Genomic DNA, 18,743 nt, shown 5'->3' on the forward strand with positions numbered 1-18,743 from the left:
CAAAGAAAAGGCATGCGAGTTTCTTAATTTGCCGCTGTTTAGGATCAATTTGCCGCTGTTATTTCAGCACCAAGCAGTGAAACTATCTTAATTTTCAGTCTGTACGATTAGTTTTTGATGCGGACCCTTTTAGAATTTCAGAATTTTCAGTCCGCCTCATGGACGGTCCTCCCATGCCCGATGGCTATGAGGTGCACGCGGTGCATTGGGCCATGCCTTCTTTGCACCGGTGAGTTCATCCCTCCCTCCCTCCTCCTCTCTACTTCTCTCGAGCTTTGACCCTCACCTCTACTGATTGGGTGACCAGGATCCAAGCACAAGCCGATGAGCTTGATGAGGACATCGTCGTGATCTTGATCTCGACTACTTCCTACACAAGGTCGTGCCTCTGCCCCTCTCCCTGCTACTGCTGCTCTAGACTGGTTTTGATTTATCTTGTTGGTTGTGAAACTATCAAATCTGTTTTGGGTGCTACACGCTGCTGTTTTGAGAGATTTCAGACTTTTGTTATGTTGTGCGCACACAAACATGCAACATTGCTTTCTAAATATAGAGCAATCCTATGATTCATTTTTGTTCCAGCAAGAAGTATCTATATCCTGTTTCTAGGGATTCATGTTGGGGATATCAAAATTAGTCATTGCTCAGTGGAGCCATACAAATAATTGCCCAGTAAAATTTAACTTACATACCCTGAACTATGATTAATACATAATTATGAGCATTTTTCCTACTTTACCAAAGATTGCCATGGTGCATGTGTTGAAACCGAAAATATACAAGTGAGATTTCTTTTCTTGTTGCTTATATTCAGAGGTTGTTTCTGACGATTCGTTGGTCATTTATTTTGCAGAGATCTGCTTGCAGTTCATACTTCATTGGTAGCATAGTTTAATGTACTATCTATCATGTATGTATATGATGACTCCTTTGTTAGACAACGTGACAGCCCTTATCGTATGCGCCAAGGGATTAACAACCGAAGCTCCTAGCGTAGGATAGACTAGGAATCTGTTATGGTTTATTTTCCTGTTAAACTAGATATCTATCTCTTAGTCTATCTCTTGTTCTTCAAGTTTGTAATCCCAACAACTTGTACGCTATCAGGGAGGTCGCGACCCTACATATAAACACGAAGCCGTCGGCCCTGGCAAAGGCACGACGTTCCCAGCCTTTCTCACATGGTAATCAGAGCCTAACTCTTCCATTCATCTAGCCCTAGCCCTCCATTGCACCAGCTTCCGCCATGGCATCCTCCAGCTCATCCAACTCCACGCTCACCGGCCAAATTACCGAGAAGCTCACCCACACAAACTTCATCCTCTGGCGCACACAAATCACTCTGCAGCTCAGAGGCGCGGGCGTCTATGGCTATGTTGACGGCACCACGCCGGAACCAGCCAAGACCGTCGTCACCAAGGGCAAGGACGGGAAGGAGACGACCACACCAAACCCCCTTCATCCGATCTGGTTCCGGGAAGATCAGTAGGTACTTGGTTATCTTCTAAACAATCTTTCCAAGGAGGTACTCGTGCAGGTGACCTCGATCTGCCATGCACACGAGCTCTGGACAGTGCTGGCGAACATGTTTTTGTCTCAGTCGCTGTCCCGCATCAACAACATCCGCGTCGCACTTGCGAACGCACAGAAGGGAAACCAGTCGGTAGCGGCCTTCTTCGCGCACATGCGCTCCCTTGCCGACGAGCTTGCTTCTGCAGGCAAGCCACTCGACGACGACGAGCTCATCTCCTACATCATGGCCGGCCTCGACATGGAGTATCAACCCCTCGTCTCCGCCCTCGACGCCCGCACTCAGCCCGTCACCCTTGATGAACTGTATGCTCAGATGAGCAACTTCGATCAAAGGGTGGCGCTGTTCCAGGGCACAAACTCAGGTGGCGGCGGCTTCAAGTCCTCCGCCAACGCCGCCATGCGCGGCCGAGGTGGCGGCTCACGCTACCGCGGGCCAACCCGCAGCAAGGGGAACAACAACAACACCCGTGGCGACCGCAGTGATCACGGCGACCGCGGCGACTCTCGCGGCAATGGTGGCCGGCCCTCCTACACCAACAACAGGGGCGGCCGCCGTAACTCCTCCAACAAGCGTCCCGACGCCGCACGTTGTCAGATCTGTGGTAAACCTGGCCACACAGCGAAAGACTGCTGGTACAGGTATGATGATGACGGTGACTCATCCTCAGATGAGAAGGTGGTCGGGGCTGCTGATGGCTCATATGGAGTGGACACAAACTGGTATGTGGACAGCGGCGCAACCAACCACATCATCGGTGAACTCGAGAAGGTGACCATGCGTGAGAAGTACCGCGGCAAGGACCACATCCACACTGCCAGTGGAGAAGGTATGAAGATTCGTCACGTTGGTCACACAATCATTAATACCCCTCATAGGAAAATTCACCTTGGGAAAATTTTGCATGTCCCTAGTGCTAACAAAAATCTTCTCTCCGTTCATCGTATTGCTATCGATAATCATGTCTTCCTTGAGTTTCACCCCTTTTATTTTTTGATCAAGGATCAGGCAACGAAGAAAGTGCTCTATCGAGGTAGATGCGTTCGTGGGCTCTACCCTTTGATTCCGGAGATTAGAAGATCCAATAAACAGGTTTTTAGTGCCACCAAGCTATCTTCAACACGGTGGCACGATCGATTAGGGCATGCAGCTTTTCCTTTAGTTGAACGTTTGCTTAGGAAGAATAAACTCTCATATGTTGGAGAGCGTGATGTCAAAACAATTTGTGATTCATGTCAGAAAGCTAAAAGTCATCAGTTACCGTATCCAATTTCTACTAGTATTTCTACCAAACCACTACAACTCATTTTTTCTGATGTTTGGGGACCTGCCCCTACTTCTGTTGGTAGACATACATATTACGTGAGTTTCATCGATGATTTTAGCAAATTCTCTTGGATCTATCTTCTCAAGAAAAGACCCGACGTGTTTCAAGTGTTTCTTAACTTCCAAGCTCTTGTTGAACGGAAATTTGACACCAAAATCATCGCCCTCCATTCTGATTGGGGGGGGCGAATATGAGAAGCTAAACTCATTTTTCCAAAACCTTGGCATATTTCATCATGTGTCGTGTCCACATGCCCATCAACAGAATGGGTCAGCCGAACGCAAACACAGGCACATCGTAGAAGTTGGCCTCACTCTTCTAGCAAGAGCATCCATGCCGCTTAAGTTTTGGGACGAAGCGTTCCTTACGGCAGTTCACCTCATAAACATGTTGCCTAGTCGTGTCATTAATAATGACACCCCCACTGAAAGACTCCTCCATGTCAAGCCAGACTACAATTCTCTTCATGTGTTTGGCTGCGCTTGTTGGCCCAATCTTAGACCATACAACAACCGCAAGCTCATGTATCGATCTAAACAATGTGTTTTCATCGGATACAGTGCACAACACAAAGGAGTCAAGTGCCTCGATGTCTCCACCGGACGTGTCTACATCTCACGCGATGTCGTGTTTGATGAAACCAAATTTCCTTTTGCTGATCTTCATCCCAATGCTGGTGCACTCCTTAGGAAAGAAATTCTCCTTCTTCCATCGCATCTCTCCGGTATTGATCATGGGGGGGGGGGAATAATTGTGATGATCATACGTTGACTAATCCTCATAACCCTGTGCATGAGTCCTATGATGATGCAGATACAGCAGCAGACGAAGAAAACAGTGAAGAAATCGTCGAAAATGATGCAGAAATCAATCCAAACAAACGACATTTTATGTGTCAAACCCTGGGGGACATATCCTCCTCGGGATCGGCGCAACAGCAGTTTGGCAGCGGATCTGCCCCGGGATCCGTGCGGCAGCAGGACGGCGGCAACCCAGGAAACGTGTCGCCCGCACGCGCACCTACCAGGGGCCGCAGCGACGACTCCGCAGCCGCCATGTGGTCGCCATCGACCGGCCCAGACGCTCCGCCAGGCCCGCACCAACCTGGCTCCCCCACGCGGCAGGCCGGGGCCGCTGGCCCGCGAGCGGGCCTCGCTGTTACGCTTGCCGCCAGCAAATCAGCATGGGACTCGGCACTGATTCGGCCAGGGGCCCAGGCGCGCGATCCAAGGCCGATTCTGTCGCGGCCACAGGAGCTGGTGCGGGATCTTCTGTGCCTCTAGCGCCCGCTCCGTCGTCTACAGCAGCCGCAGAAAATCCCACCGAAATCGATGCGGCTGCAACACCAGAAGAATCCGCCTCGGGATCGGCTGATGCAGATTCGCCTGGATCTTCTGTGCCCGTTTCTTCTCCACGCCTTCCACGCACGCGTCTACAAAAGGGAGTGCTTCAACCTATAAATTATAAAACCAAGTTTGGTCTTGCATGCTACACAGGTGAACCACGCACCCTGGATGAGGCCCTAGGAGATGCACGGTGGAGGAAAGCTATGGAAGAAGAACATGCGGCGCTTCAGAGGAACAAAACGTGGCATTTGGCTCCCCCGCCACGAGGTAAAAATTTAATTGACTGCAAGTGGGTCTACAGAATTAAAAGGAAGTCTGATGGAACCATTGATCGGTATAAAGCCAGACTTGTGGCTAAGGGTTACAAACAGCGATATGGCATCGACTATGAAGATACCTTTAGCCCTGTTGTCAAGGCTGCTACTATTCGTCTTGTGCTATCTATTGCTGTTTCCAGGGGCTAGAGTCTCAGACAGCTAGATGTACAGAACGCGTTCCTTCATGGTGTTCTGGAAGAGGAAGTATACATGAAACAACCTCCCGGGTTCGTCGATAAAAACTCACCCTTTCATGTTTGTAAACTTGATAAAGCTCTTTACGGACTGAAGCAGGCACCCCGAGCATGGTATTCACGTCTCAGTCAAAAGTTACAAGCACTTGGATTTGTTCCATCAAAATCAGATACCTCACTATTTATTTATAGAAAGGCAAATACATCTATATTTGTGCTTATCTATGTTGATGATATTATTGTCACTAGTTCATCTGATGAGGCAGTGGCAGGATTGTTGAAGGATCTGAGTGCTGAGTTTGCTCTCAAGGATTTGGGTAACTTGCACTTCTTCTTAGGAATTGAAGTAAGAAAACTTGAGGATGGTCTTCATCTCTCCCAAGAAAAATATGCCAATGATTTGGTAAGAAGGGTTGGTTTGCAAGGGTGTAAGCCTGTTCCAACTCCCTTGTCTAGCACAGAAAAATTGTCTCTTACAGAAGGAGATCCTTTGAATCAAGAGGACAGTACCAGGTATAGAATTTTAGTAGGAGCACTTCAATATCTTACTCTGACAAGACCTGACATTTCCTTTGCTGTTAACAAAGTATGCCAGTTTCTTCATGCACCTACCACAGTTCATTGGAGTGCTGCAAAGCGTATTGTGAGATATGTAAAGCATACTATGAATCTTGGTCTCACATTCAGCAAGTCCTCATCTACACTTGTCAGTGCTTTTTCTGACTCAGACTGGGCAGGCTGTCTAGATGATAGACGCTCTATTGGTGGGTTTGCAGTATTTTTTGGACCCAACCTTATATCATGGTGTGCAAGGAAACAGGCAACTGTATCAAGGTCGAGTACAGAGGCTGAATATAAGGCACTGGCAAATGCCACAGCAGAGATCATTTGGGTTCAGTCCATGTTAAGAGAACTTGGTATAAAACACATTCAGGCTCCTTGTTTATGGTGTGACAATCTTGGTGCCACCTATTTGTCTGCTAATCCGGTCTTTCATGCAAGGACAAAATAGCATGAAAACGTGTTGCTAATCCGGTCTTTCATGCAAGGACAAGATAGATTTCCATTTTGTAAGAGAACGTGTTGCTAATAAACAATTGGAAATTCGTTTTGTGCATTCAAAGGACCAGGTTGCAGATGGCTTCACCAAGGCTTTACCTACAAGAAATCTTGAAGAATTCAAGCGTAATCTCAACTTGCGAAGTTGTGATTAAGGGAGGGTGTTAGACAATGTGACAGCCCTCATCATATGCGCCAAGGGATTAACAACCGAAGCTCCTAGCGTAGGATAGACTAGGAATCTGTTATGGTTTATTTTCCTGTTAAACTAGATATCTATCTCTTAGTCTATCTCTTGTTCTCCAAGTTTGTAATCCCAACAACTTGTACGCTATCAGGGAGGTCGCGACCCTGCATATAAACACGAAGCCGTCGGCCCTGGCAAAGGCACGACGTTCCCAGCCTTTCTCACATCCTTTTGTCCTTGAAGGCATTGGAGTTCTTAAAGGGAAATGTTAATGATGGTGTATGAAATGGTATGTCGAAAGGTGTGCTTGTTTGGGCATTATTATCTCTAACTGAAGTTCTGTTGTGTTGTTATATTCAAGAGTACAATTCTTTTCTTCCAGTTTCTTGAAGGTAGCCATATTCTGTTACTTATTCCCTGATGATTTTAAAGGTTATGTGTACTGTCAAACTGAATGTGACAACACTGGCTTATTCGTAGTTCTCTTTTCTTTGCCTAGAATTTATGATTTATGGCTGATGTCAATTCCATCTTTCTAGGTGCTTGTCAAATATAGGTGGAAAGCTTGACATGGAGGAGCCACAGAGGTTTGCAGAATATGTTTCTAGGTTGGTCCTTGAGAGGGAGACTGAAGCAAACTGCAACATGTTTCAGCTGCACATCCTTTGTCCCTTGTGCCTGTCTCCCTAGCAAACCTGGAGCAATGTACACTTTGGTTTTTAATGGCACTTATGATAGTCCGAGCACATACATGCTTGGTTTTACTTTAGTTAAATTCATGGCATTATATAATTACTAAGAACTAATTTATGAAAATTGGACCTGAAGAAAGTGTGCCTCTCTATTTTGTGCAGATAACGACTTCTGGTTACATATTGTGACTAGATTAATTAGGCTTACACACTGAGCTTTTTGATTGTTTCACTTACAGAAATTGAACTGTTGTTGTGTTAATATATTTAGGCATCCTTGAAGACTTTCTTGTCACCGTCCCTCCCCGGTGATCTTGAGGGAAAAATAAGGTAACCGTCTACTTCTATATGTTCATAAATAGACTGGTTCTGTATCTGGTATAGATCGTTAGTACTTTGCAATAATTTGATAAGATACTAAAATCAAAGGTATGGCCGCTATTTGGTGAGCAGGGTCAGCTATAAAATCGAGAAGAAGACAGGGAGGAGTGATGGGTCTGCAAGTACCTATAAGAAGATGGCCTGAGGTGATTTGCTTCTGTTTTCATGATATACATGTGTAGGCTCTGTTGCTACAAAATTTTGTTGATGCTGTGTTATAAATTTCCGTTCTTGTGATTTATCTCATCTAATGATCTCGAATCTAGGTGAGAGTTTGGTACTGCAATTTGGTTCCTACAACCAGTAGCATTTTCTTATATGGAATTAACATGTCGTAGTTTGTCAATATCATCTGAATTGGACCATCTGACATTTCATAAGCTTTACCTCAACGGAAGGCGAATGGTGTTGTGAAGAAACTGGAGAAGGACGAGTCGTTGGACTGGGACAAGTACATCAAGGAGAACAACAAAATGCTTAGAGGTATAGATTTTTTGTTCGTTTAGATTTCAGCACATAGTATTTTAGTTTTTTGCACATCTCTTTCATGTTGTGACGTTGTTTCATTAGTGTTGATTATAAGTTCACTGATTTTGCGCCCGGCCAAATTTGGAGGATCATGAGACTGGCACCATGGTTTTAGTTGGAACATATAAAAGATTGTCAGAAAACCTGAAGATAATCATATCATAACCTGCATTTTCTAAGTAAGAAAATAAGGATGCACTGATTCTCCATAAGCTCATCAAACGACTTGTGCAAGACGATACAAATGGGTGGAAATAGTAACTTAGAAAGTCGAACCAAATAATTAAAACCAGTGAGGTACTTTGCTCATTTTTGTATGGAAACTTTTAAAAGATATCATAACCGGCATACAAATGGGTGGAAATAGTAGGTCAGAAAGTCGAACCAAATAATTAAAACCGCTGAGGTACTCTGTTCATTTATTTTTTATGAAAACCTTTAAAAGATACCATTACCAGCATGTGGATTTGCATTTCTTTTTAACTGTCCAGCTCCTAACAATTGTTGTTTTGTAGTGGCCATAGATGAAAACCACTTTTAGTCATATTTCCTATTGCACACTGAATTAGTTCAATGTATGTGTTTACACCTCTTTTCAACTATGTGATACTGTAGAAATCGAGCACCGTAACAATTCACCATTTAGATACTTCATATCTCACTTGCAAACATGTTCCCTTCTTTGTACCCTATATATTTGATATTTTTATTATTATTTTAGGGTCATTCTAATTATTTCAAATTTTAGGCCATTCTAAACTATTTGGAATAGTTTGCCAGCATTGCTGGAGATAAATCCAATATGCATCAGTTGTTGGAAATATGCCCTAGAGGCAATAATAAAATGGTTATTATTATATTTCTTTGTTCATGATAATTGCCTATTGTTCATGCTATAATTGTGTTATCCGGAAATCATAATACATGTGTGAATACATAGACCACAACACGTCCCTAGTGAGCCTCTAGTTGACTAGCTCGTTGATCAAAAGATAGTCATGGTTTCCTGACTATGGACATTGGATGTCATTGATAACGGGATCACATCATTAGGAGAATGATGTGATGGACAAGACCCAATCCTAAGCATAGCTCAAAGATCATGTAGTTCGTTTGCTGTAGCTTTTCTGAATGTCAAGTATCATATCCTTAGACCATGATATTGTGCAACTCCCGGATATCGTACGAGTGCCTTGGGTGTGCCAAACATCACAACGTAACCGGGTGACTATAAAGGTACATCATAGGTATCTCCGAAAGTGTCTGTTGGGTTGGCACGAATCGAGACTGGGATTTGTCACTCCATATGACGGAGAGGTATCTCTGGGTCCACTCGGTAATGCATCATCATAATGAGCTCAATGTGATCAAGTGGTTGATCACGGGATCATGCATTACAGTACGAGTAAAGTGACTTGCCAGTAACGAGACTGAACAAGGTATTGGGATACCGACGATCGAGTCTCGGGAAAGTAACGTACCGATTGACAAAGGGAATTGTATACGGATTGATTGAATCCTCGACATCGTGGTTCATCCGATGAGATCATCGTGGAGCATGTGGGAGCCAACATGGGTATCTAGATCCCGCTGTTGGTTATTGACCGGAGAGTCGTCTCGGTCATGTCTGCATGTCTCCCGAACCCGTAGGGTCTACACACTTAAGGTTCGGTGATGCTAGGGTTGTTAGGAAGACTTGTATGTGGTTACTGAATGTTGTTCGGAGTCCCGGATGAGATCCCGGACGTCACGAGGAGTTCCGGAATGGTCCGGACGTAAAGATTTATATATGGGAAGTTGTCATACGGTCGCCGGAAATGTTCGGGGGCATATTGGTATTGTACCGGGGCCACCGGAGGGGTTCCGGGGGTCCACCGGGAGGGGCCACCTCTTCCGGAGGGCCTTATGGGCTGTATGGAGAAGGGAACAAGCCCAAGTGGGCTGGGCGCCACACCCCCCTAGGGCCCATGCGCCTAGGGTTGGGGGGAAACCCTAAGGGGTGCGCACCCTTGCTTGGGGGGCAAGCCCCCCTCCCCTTGGCCCCGCCGGACCCCTTCCCCCTTCCCCCTTCCCCTATAAATAGAGGGGTGAGGGGAGGGCTGCATAGAACATCCAAGGCGCAGCCCCTCCCCTCCCCAACACCTCTCCTCCTCCATAAGAGCTTGGCGAAGCCCTGCTGGAGTACTGCAGCTTCACCACCACCACGCCATCGTGCTGCCGTTGGAGCCCTCTTCCTCAACCTCTCCCTCCTCCTTGCTGGATCAAGGCGCGGGAGATGTCCTCGCTCTGTGCGTGTGTTGAACGCGGAGGTGCCGTCCGTTCAGCGCTAGGATCTTCGGTGATTCGGATCACGTCGAGTACGACTCCATCAACCCCGTTCTCTTGAACGCTTCCGCTCGTGATCTACAAGGGTATGTAGATGCACTCCTCTCTCCCTCGTTGCTAGATGACTCCATAGATTGATCTTGGTGATGCGTAGAAAATTTTAAAATTCTGCTACGTTCCCCAACAGTGGCATCATGAGCTAGGTCTATGCGTAGTTACTATGCACGAGTAGAACACAAAGCAGTTGTGGGCGTTGATATTGTCAATTATCTTGCCGTTACTAGTCTTATCTTGATTCAGCGGCATTGTGGAATGAAGCGGCCCGGACCAACCTTACACGTACGCTTACGTGAGACCGGTTCCACCGACTGACATGCACTAGATGCATAAGGTGGCTGGCGGGTGTCTGTCTCTCCCACTTTAGTCGGATCGGATTCGATGAACAGGGTCCTTATGAAGGGTAAATAGAAATTGGCAATTCACGTTGTGGTTTTGGCGTAGGTAAGAAACGTTCTTGCTAGAAACCTATAGCAGCCACGTAAAAACTTGCAACAACAATTAGAGGACGTCTAACTTGCTTTTGCAGCAAGTGTTTTGTGATGTGATATGGCCAAAGGATGTGATGAATGATATATGTGATGTATGAGATGATCATGTTCTTGTAATAGGAATCACGACTTGCATGTTGATGAGTATGACAACCGGCAGGAGCCATAGGAGTTGTCTTTATTTATTTATGACCTGCGTGTCAACATAAACGTCATGTAATTACTTTACTTTATTGCTAAAGCGTTAGCCATAGTAGTAGAAGTAATAGATGACGAGACAACTTCAAGAAGACACGATGATGGAGATCATGATGATGGAGATCATGGTGTCATGCCGGTGACAACGATGATCATGGAGCCCCGAAGATGGAGATCAAAAGGAGCAAATGATATTGGCCATATCATGTCACTGTTTGATTGCATGTGATGTTTATCATGTTTTACATCTTATTTGCTTGGAACGACGGTAGCTTAAATAAGATGATCCCTCGTAATAATTTCAAGAAAGTCTTCCCCCTAACTGTGCACCGTTGCGAAGGTTCGTTGTTTCGAAGCACCACGTGATGATCGGGTGTGATAGATTCTAATGTTCAAATACAACGGGTGTAAGACAGATTTACACATGCAATACACTTAGGTTGACTTGACGAGCCTAGCATGTACAGACATGGCCTCGGAACACGGAAGACCGAAAGGTCGAGCATGAGTCGTATAGAAGATACGATCAACATGAAAATGTTCACCGATGTTGGCTAGTCCGTCTCACGTGATGATCGGACACGGCCTAGTTAACTCGGATCATGTTTCACTTAGATGACTAGAGGGATGTCTATCTGAGTGGGAGTTCATTGAGTAATTTGATTAGATGAACTTAATTATCATGAACTTAGTCTAAAATCTTTACAATATGTCTTGTAGATCAAATGGCCCATGTTGTCCTCAACTTCAACGCGTTCCTAGAGAAAACCAAGCTGAAAGACGATGGCAGCAACTATACGGACTGGGTCCAGAACCTGAGGATCATCCTCATAGCTGCCAAGAAAGATTATGTCCTAGAAGCACCGCTAGGTAACGCACCTGCCCTAGAGATCCAAGACGTTATGAACGCTTGGTAATCACGTGCCGATGATTACTCCCTAGTTCAGTGCGGCATGCTTTACAGCTTAGAACCGGGGCTCCAAAAGCGTTTTGAGAGACACGGAGCATATGAGATGTTCGAAGAGCTAAAAATGGTTTTCCAAGCTCATGCCCGGGTCAAAAGATATGAAGTCTCCGACAAGTTCTTCAGCTGTAAGATGGAGAAAAATAGTTATGTCAGTGAGCACATACTCAAAATGTCTGGGTTGCATAACCGCTTGACTCAGCTGGGAGTTAATCTCCCGGATGACGCAGTCATTGACAGAATCCTTCAGTCGCTCCCACCGAGGTATAAGAGCTTTGTGATGAACTTCAATATGCAGGGGATGGAAAAGACCATTCCTGAGGTATATTCAATGCTGAAATCAGCAGAGGTGGAAATCAAAAAGGAACATCAAGTGTTGATGGTGAATAAAACCACTAAGTTCAAGAAAGGCAACGGTAAGAAGAACTTCAAGAAGGACGGCAAGGGAGTTGCCGCGCCCGGTAAGCAAGCTGCCGGGAAGAAGCCAAAGAATGGACCCAAGCCTGAGACTGAGTGTTTTTATTGCAAGGGAAGTGGTCACTGGAAGCGGAACTGCCCCAAATACTTAGCGGATAAGAAGGCCGGCAACACTAAAGGTATATGTGATATACATGTAATTGATGTGTACCTTACCAGTACTCGTAGTAGCTCCTGGGTATTTGATACCAGTGCGGTTGCTCACATTTGTAACTCAAAGCAGGAGCTGCGGAATAAGCGGAGACTGGCGAAGGACGAGGTGACGATGCGCGTCGGGAATGGTTCCAAGGTCGATGTGATCGCCGTCGGCACGCTACCTCTACATTTACCTATGAGATTAGTTTTAAACCTCAATAATTGTTATTTAGTGCCAGCTTTGAGCATGAACATTGTATCAGGATCTCGTTTAATTCAAGATGGCTACTCATTTAAATCCGAGAATAATGGTTGTTCTATTTATATGAGAGATATGTTTTATGGTCATGCTCCAATGGTGAATGGTTTATTCTTAATGAATCTCGAGCGTAATGCTACACATATTCATAGTGTGAATACCAAAAGATGTAAGGTTGATAATGATAGTCCCACATACTTGTGGCACTGCCGCCTTGGTCACATAGGTGTCAAACGCATGAAGAAGCTCCATGCAGATGGACTTTTAGAGTCTCTTGATTACGAATCATTTGACACGTGCGAACCTTGCCTCATGGATAAAATGACCAAGACTCCATTCTCAGGAACAATGGAGTGAGCAACCAACTTATTGGAAATCATACATACTGATGTGTGCGGTCCAATGAGTGTTGAGGCTCGCGGTGGCTATCGTTATGTTCTCACCCTCACTGATGACTTGAGTAGATATGGGTATGTCTACTTAATGAAACACAAGTCTGAGACCTTTGAAAAGTTCAAGGAATTTCAGAGTGAGGCTGAGAATCAACGTGACAGGAAAATCAAGTTCTTGCGATCAGATCGTGGGGGAGAATACTTGAGTCACGAATTTGGCACACACTTAAGAAAATGTGGAATAGTTTCACAACTCACGCCGCCTGGAACACCTCAGCGTAATGGTGTGTCCGAACATCGTAATCGCACTCTATTAGATATGGTGCGATCTATGATGTCTCTTACCGATTTACCGCTGTCATTTTGGGGCTATGCCTTAGAGACTGCCGCATTCACTTTAAATAGGGCTCCGTCAAAATCCGTTGAGATGACACTGTATGAATTATGGTTTGGGAAGAAACCTAAGCTGTCGTTTCTAAAAGTTTGGGGATGTGATGCTTATGTCAAGAAACTTCAACCTGAAAAGCTCGAACCCAAGTCGGAAAAATGCGTCTTCATAGGATACCCTAAAGAAACTGTTGGGTATACCTTCTACCTCAGATCCGAAGGCAAGATCTTTGTTGCCAAGAATGGGTCCTTTCTAGAGAAAGAGTTTCTCTCGAAAGAAATAAGTGGGAGGAAAGTGGAACTTGATGAAGTATTACCTCTTGAACCGGTAAGTGGCGTAGCTCAAGAAAATGTTCCTGAGGTGCCTGCACCGACTAGAGAGGAAGTTGATGATGATGATCATGAAACTTCAGATCAAGTTGCTACTGAACTTCGTAGGTCCACAAGGACACGTTCTGCACCAGAGTGGTACGGCAACCCTGTCTTGGAAATCATGTTGTTAGACAACGGTGAACCTTCGAACTATGAAGAAGCGATGGCGGGCCCGGATTCTGACAAATGGCTGGAAGCCATGAAATCCAAGATAGGATCCATGTATGAAAACGAAGTATGGACTTTGACTGACTTGCCCGTTGATCGGCGAGCCATAGAAAATAAATGGATCTTTAAGAAGAAGACAGACGCGGATGGTAATGTGACCATCTATAAAGCTCGGCTTGTCGCTAAGGGTTATCGACAAGTTCAAGGGGTTGACTATGATGAGACTTTCTCACCAGTAGCGAAGCTGAAGTCCGTCCGAATCATGTTAGCAATTGTCGCATTCTATGATTATGAGATATGGCAAATGGACGTCAAAACGGCATTCCTTAATGGTTTCCTTAAGGAAGAATTGTATATGATGGAGCCAGAAGGTTTTGTCGATCCTAAGAATGCTGACAAGGTGTGCAAGCTCCAACGCTCGATTTATGGGCTGGTGCAAGCATCTCGGAGTTGGAACATTCGTTTTTATGAGATGATCAAAGCGTTTGGGTTTATGCAGACTTATGGAGAAGCCTGCATTTACAAGAAAGTGAGTGGGAGCTCTGTAGCATTTCTCATATTGTATGTGGATGACATACTGTTGATGGGAAATGATATAGAATTCTTGGAAAGCATAAAGGCCTACTTGAACAAGTGTTTTTCAATGAAGGACCTTGGAGAAGCTGCTTATATATTAGGCATCAAGATCTATAGAGATAGATCGAGACGCCTCATTGGTCTTTCACAGAGTACGTACCTTGACAAGATAATGAAGAAGTTCAAAATGGATCAGTCAAAGAAGGGGTTCTTGCCTGTATTGCAAGGTACGAGATTGAGCATGGCTCAATGCCCGACCACGGCAGAAGATAGAGAAAAGATGAGTGTCGTCCCCTATGCCTCGGCCATAGGGTCTATCATGTATGCTATGCTGTGTACCAGACCTGATGTAAACCTTGCTGTAAGTTTGGTAGGAAGGTACCAAAGTAATGCCGGCATGGAACACTGGACAGCGGTCAAGAATATCCTGAAGTACCTGAAAAAAACTAAGCAAATGTTTCTCGTTTATGGAGGTGACGAAGAGCTCGTCGTAAAGGGTTACGTCGATGCTGGCTTCGACACAGATCTGGATGACTCTAAGTCACAAACCGGATACGTGTATATTTTGAATGGTGGGGCAATAAGCTGGTGCAGTTGTAAGCAAAGCGTTGTGGCGTGATCTACATGTGAAGCGGAGTACATGGTAGCCTCGGAGGCAGCACAAGAAGCAGTCTGGGTGAAGGAGTTCATTACCGACCTAGGAGTCATACCCAATGCGTCGGGACCGATGACTCTCTTCTGTGACAACACTGGAGCTATTGCCCTTGCCAAGGAGCCCAGGTTTCACTGGAAGACCAGGCATATCAAGCGTCGCTTCAACTCCATTTGTGAAAGTGTTCAAAATGGAGACATAGAGATTTGTAAAGTACATACGGACCTGAATGTAGCAGATCCGTTGACTAAACCTCTCCCTAGAGCAAAACATGATCAACACCAGAACTGCATGGGCGTTCGATTCATCACAATGTAACTAGAATATTGACTCTAGTGAAAGTGGGAGACTGTTGGAAATATGCCCTAGAGGCAATAATAAAATGGTTATTATTATATTTCTTTGTTCATGATAATTGTCTATTGTTCATGCTATAATTGTGTTATCCGGAAATCATAATACATGTGTGAATACATAGACCACAACACGTCACTAGTGAGCCTCTAGTTGACTAGCTCGTTGATCAAAAGATAGTCATGGTTTCCTGACTATGGACATTGGATGTCATTGATAACGGGATCACATCGTTAGGAGAATGATGTGATGGACAAGACCCAATCCTAAGCATAGCTCAAAGGTCGTGTAATTCGTTTGCTGTAGCTTTTCTGAATGTCAAGTATCATATCCTTAGACCATGAGATTGTGCAACTCCCGGATACCGTAGGAGTGCCTTGGGTGTGCCAAACGTCACAACGTAACTGGGTGACTATAAAGGTACATCACAGGTATCTCCGAAAGTGTCTGTTGGGTTGGCACGAATTGAGACTGGGATTTGTCACTCCGTATGATGGAGAGGTATCTCTGGGCCCACTCGATAATGCATCATCATAATGAGCTCAATGTGATCAAGTTGTTGATCACGGGATCATGCATTACGGTACGAGTAAAGTGACTTGCCGGTAACGAGACTGAACAAGCTATTGGGATACCGACGATTGAGTCTCGGGCAAGTAACGTACCGATTGACAAAGGGAATTGTATACGGATTGATTGAATCCTCGACATCGTGGTTCATCCGATGAGATCATCGTGGAGCATGTGGGAGCCAACATGGGTATCCAGATCCCGCTGTTGGTTATTGACCGGAGAGTCGTCTCGGTCATGTGTGCATGTCTCCCGAACCCGTAGGGTCTACACACTTAAGGTTCGGTGACGCTAGGGTTGTTAGGAAGACTTGTATGTGGTTACCGAATGTTGTTCGGAGTCCCGGATGAGATCCCGGACGTCACGAGGAGTTCCGGAATGGTCCGGAGGTAAAGATTTATATATGGGAAGTTGTCATACGGTCGCCGAAAATGTTCGGGGGCATATTGGTATTGTACCGGGGCCACCGGAGGGGTTCCGGGGGTCCACCGGGAGGGGCCACCTCTTCCGGAGGGCCTTATGGGCTGTATGGAGAAGGGAACCAGCCCAAGTGGGCTGGGGCGCCACACCCCCCCTAGGGCCCATGCGCCTAGGGTTGGGGGGAAACCCTAAGGGGGCGCCCCCTTGCTTGGGGGGCAAGCCCCCCTCCCCTTGGCCGCCGCCCCCCCTCTAGATCTCATCTAGAGGGGGCCGGCCCCCTTCCCCTATAAATAGAGGGGGAGGGGAGAGTTGCATAGAACATCCAAGGCGCAGCCCCTCCCCTCCCCAACACCTCTCCTCCTCCATAAGAGCTTGGCGAAGCCCTGCCGGAGTACTGCAGCTTCACCACCACCACGCCGTCGTGCTGCTGTTGGAGCCCTCTTCCTCAACCTGTCCCTCCTTCTTGCTGGATCAAGGCGCGGGAGACATCCTCTCTCCGTACGTGTGTTGAACGCGGAGGTGCCGTCCGTTCGGCGCTAGGATCTTCGGTGATTCGGATCATGTCGAGTACGACTCCATCAACCCCGTTCTCTTGAACGCTTCCGCTCATGATCTACAAGGGTATGTAGATGCACTCCTCTCTCCCTCGTTGCTAGATGACTCCATAGATTGATCTTGGTTATGCGTAGAAAATTTTAAAATTCTACTACGTTCCCCAACATCAGTTACTGTAATATTTCTGGAACCATGTTATCACCACATATTTTAACTGAAATGAATATGATTAAATTCATATCCTTGTTAAGATAAGGATAGATACAAGTGGTATGATTATGGGAGTACTTAATAAATTAACAAAAATAATGTATTAGACAATTCCTTTGAACCTTCAAAAGGATGAATTCGATTACCGCATTCAAAAGATAGCTAAATGATTCAGTTTAGTAACTCTAGATGTAGCATGTTCTGCAATAACAGAGAGATATTTGATTGTGATCAATCCTGCAGCTAATTGTCACAGGATTCATTATCTGCTTGGATTCCTTTCTGTCTTTGCTCATCATTATGCCTGCATGAATTGTGATGACTGTTTGGCGAGCTGAAAACTAGGTGGGTTCACAATGATGCCGTAAACTTGATGATTTACACATAGATTATGTGCATTGCTATGGGGTATTATTTTGTTATCTACAGATTAGTCAGGGTGTGTATTGATATGGGAGAGGAGCTCCCAACTCACGCCCTAGAGTGTGAGGAGGAAGCAGGGGGCGGTGGCCTTGGAGAGAGGGTTGGGCGTTTGCGACAGCGGAGGAGGAGCCACACTTGTTGGCTGCAACGATTGCTCAGAGTGGAGGTGGAGCGAAGCAGCGGGTTCACGCAAGGCCTGGCCGAGGGCAGCGAGTTTAGGGGCAGTCGTGCCTTGAATACTTCCCGGGTAACTTGTGCTAGCTTTTAGATTATTCGTCTTCATTTTACCTTGTGAAAGATCTGCTAGGATTAGTTATGAAAGGACACAACTCAACTGCTCTAATCTTGTTTTTTAATATTTGTCCTAGGTCTCTTAAGATTCATTTTCCTCGGTGTCAACTTTTTGCGTTGTAAGAAACCATCGCATAAACATGTGTCATGCATGGCCCAAACAGGAAAGTGAAAGGGGCGCTATCCCATCTGGCACCGCTGAGCTTTCGCTCAGGCGGCGCGCCACGGGCGCGCCCCAACCACTAGTGGGTGACACATAGTGATAGTTTATTTTCTTCTTTTCTTGAGAGAAGACACGTATGCAGAAGTTATGGCAGTTCTTGTTTTCTTGGAAGTGGTTTTTGTCTGGTCCCAGCGGTAGTACCGCGAGCCCCAGCGGTAGTACCGCTTGGAGCTCTCAGCCGTTGTACCGCTGCTTCCGGGCGGTGGTACCGCCAACTTGCCCAGCAAAGACTTGGGCGGTTGTTCCGGCCAGGCACCGCCCAAGTACCGGTCAGGCCTCTGTTTTGATGCGGTACTCGGGCGGTGGTGGCCCGGTTGGTCCGGTCGTACCGGTACCACCGGTGTCCGGAGCGGTTCTACCGCTCAGGACTTAGCCGCCCGAGCGCTCAAGGCCATGCGGTTGCACCGGCCCGATTCCGCTCAACTACCGCACTCAGGGGTGACTCCCTTCTGTTCCTATGCGGTGGTTGAGCTGTGGCTGGGCGGTTGGTCCGGTTGTTCTTCTCAACCGGTGCTACCGCCTGGTCGCCCGGTTGTACCGTCTGGTAGGGTTCTGCACGTATACTGTGAGTCCCGGTTGTACCGGGACCAGGAGCGGTAGTACTGCTCGTGTGCGGGCTGAGCACATAACGGTTGGATTTCCCCCCCCCCCTATAAAAGGGGGTCTTCTTCCCCAATGAACC

General features: G+C 46.1%; 1 pseudogene; it reads left to right on the plus strand.

The window, feature by feature from the left end:
• The first annotated feature begins 1,723 nt into the window (after positions 1 to 1,723).
• LOC125526114 lies at positions 1,724 to 1,862 on the plus strand (annotated as a pseudogene).
• Positions 1,863 to 18,743: the final 16,881 nt, after the last annotated feature.

The sequence above is a fragment of the Triticum urartu genome, chromosome 7, assembly GCF_003073215.2.
Source record: "Triticum urartu cultivar G1812 chromosome 7, Tu2.1, whole genome shotgun sequence".
In the NCBI taxonomy this organism is placed as follows: domain Eukaryota; kingdom Viridiplantae; phylum Streptophyta; class Magnoliopsida; order Poales; family Poaceae; genus Triticum; species Triticum urartu.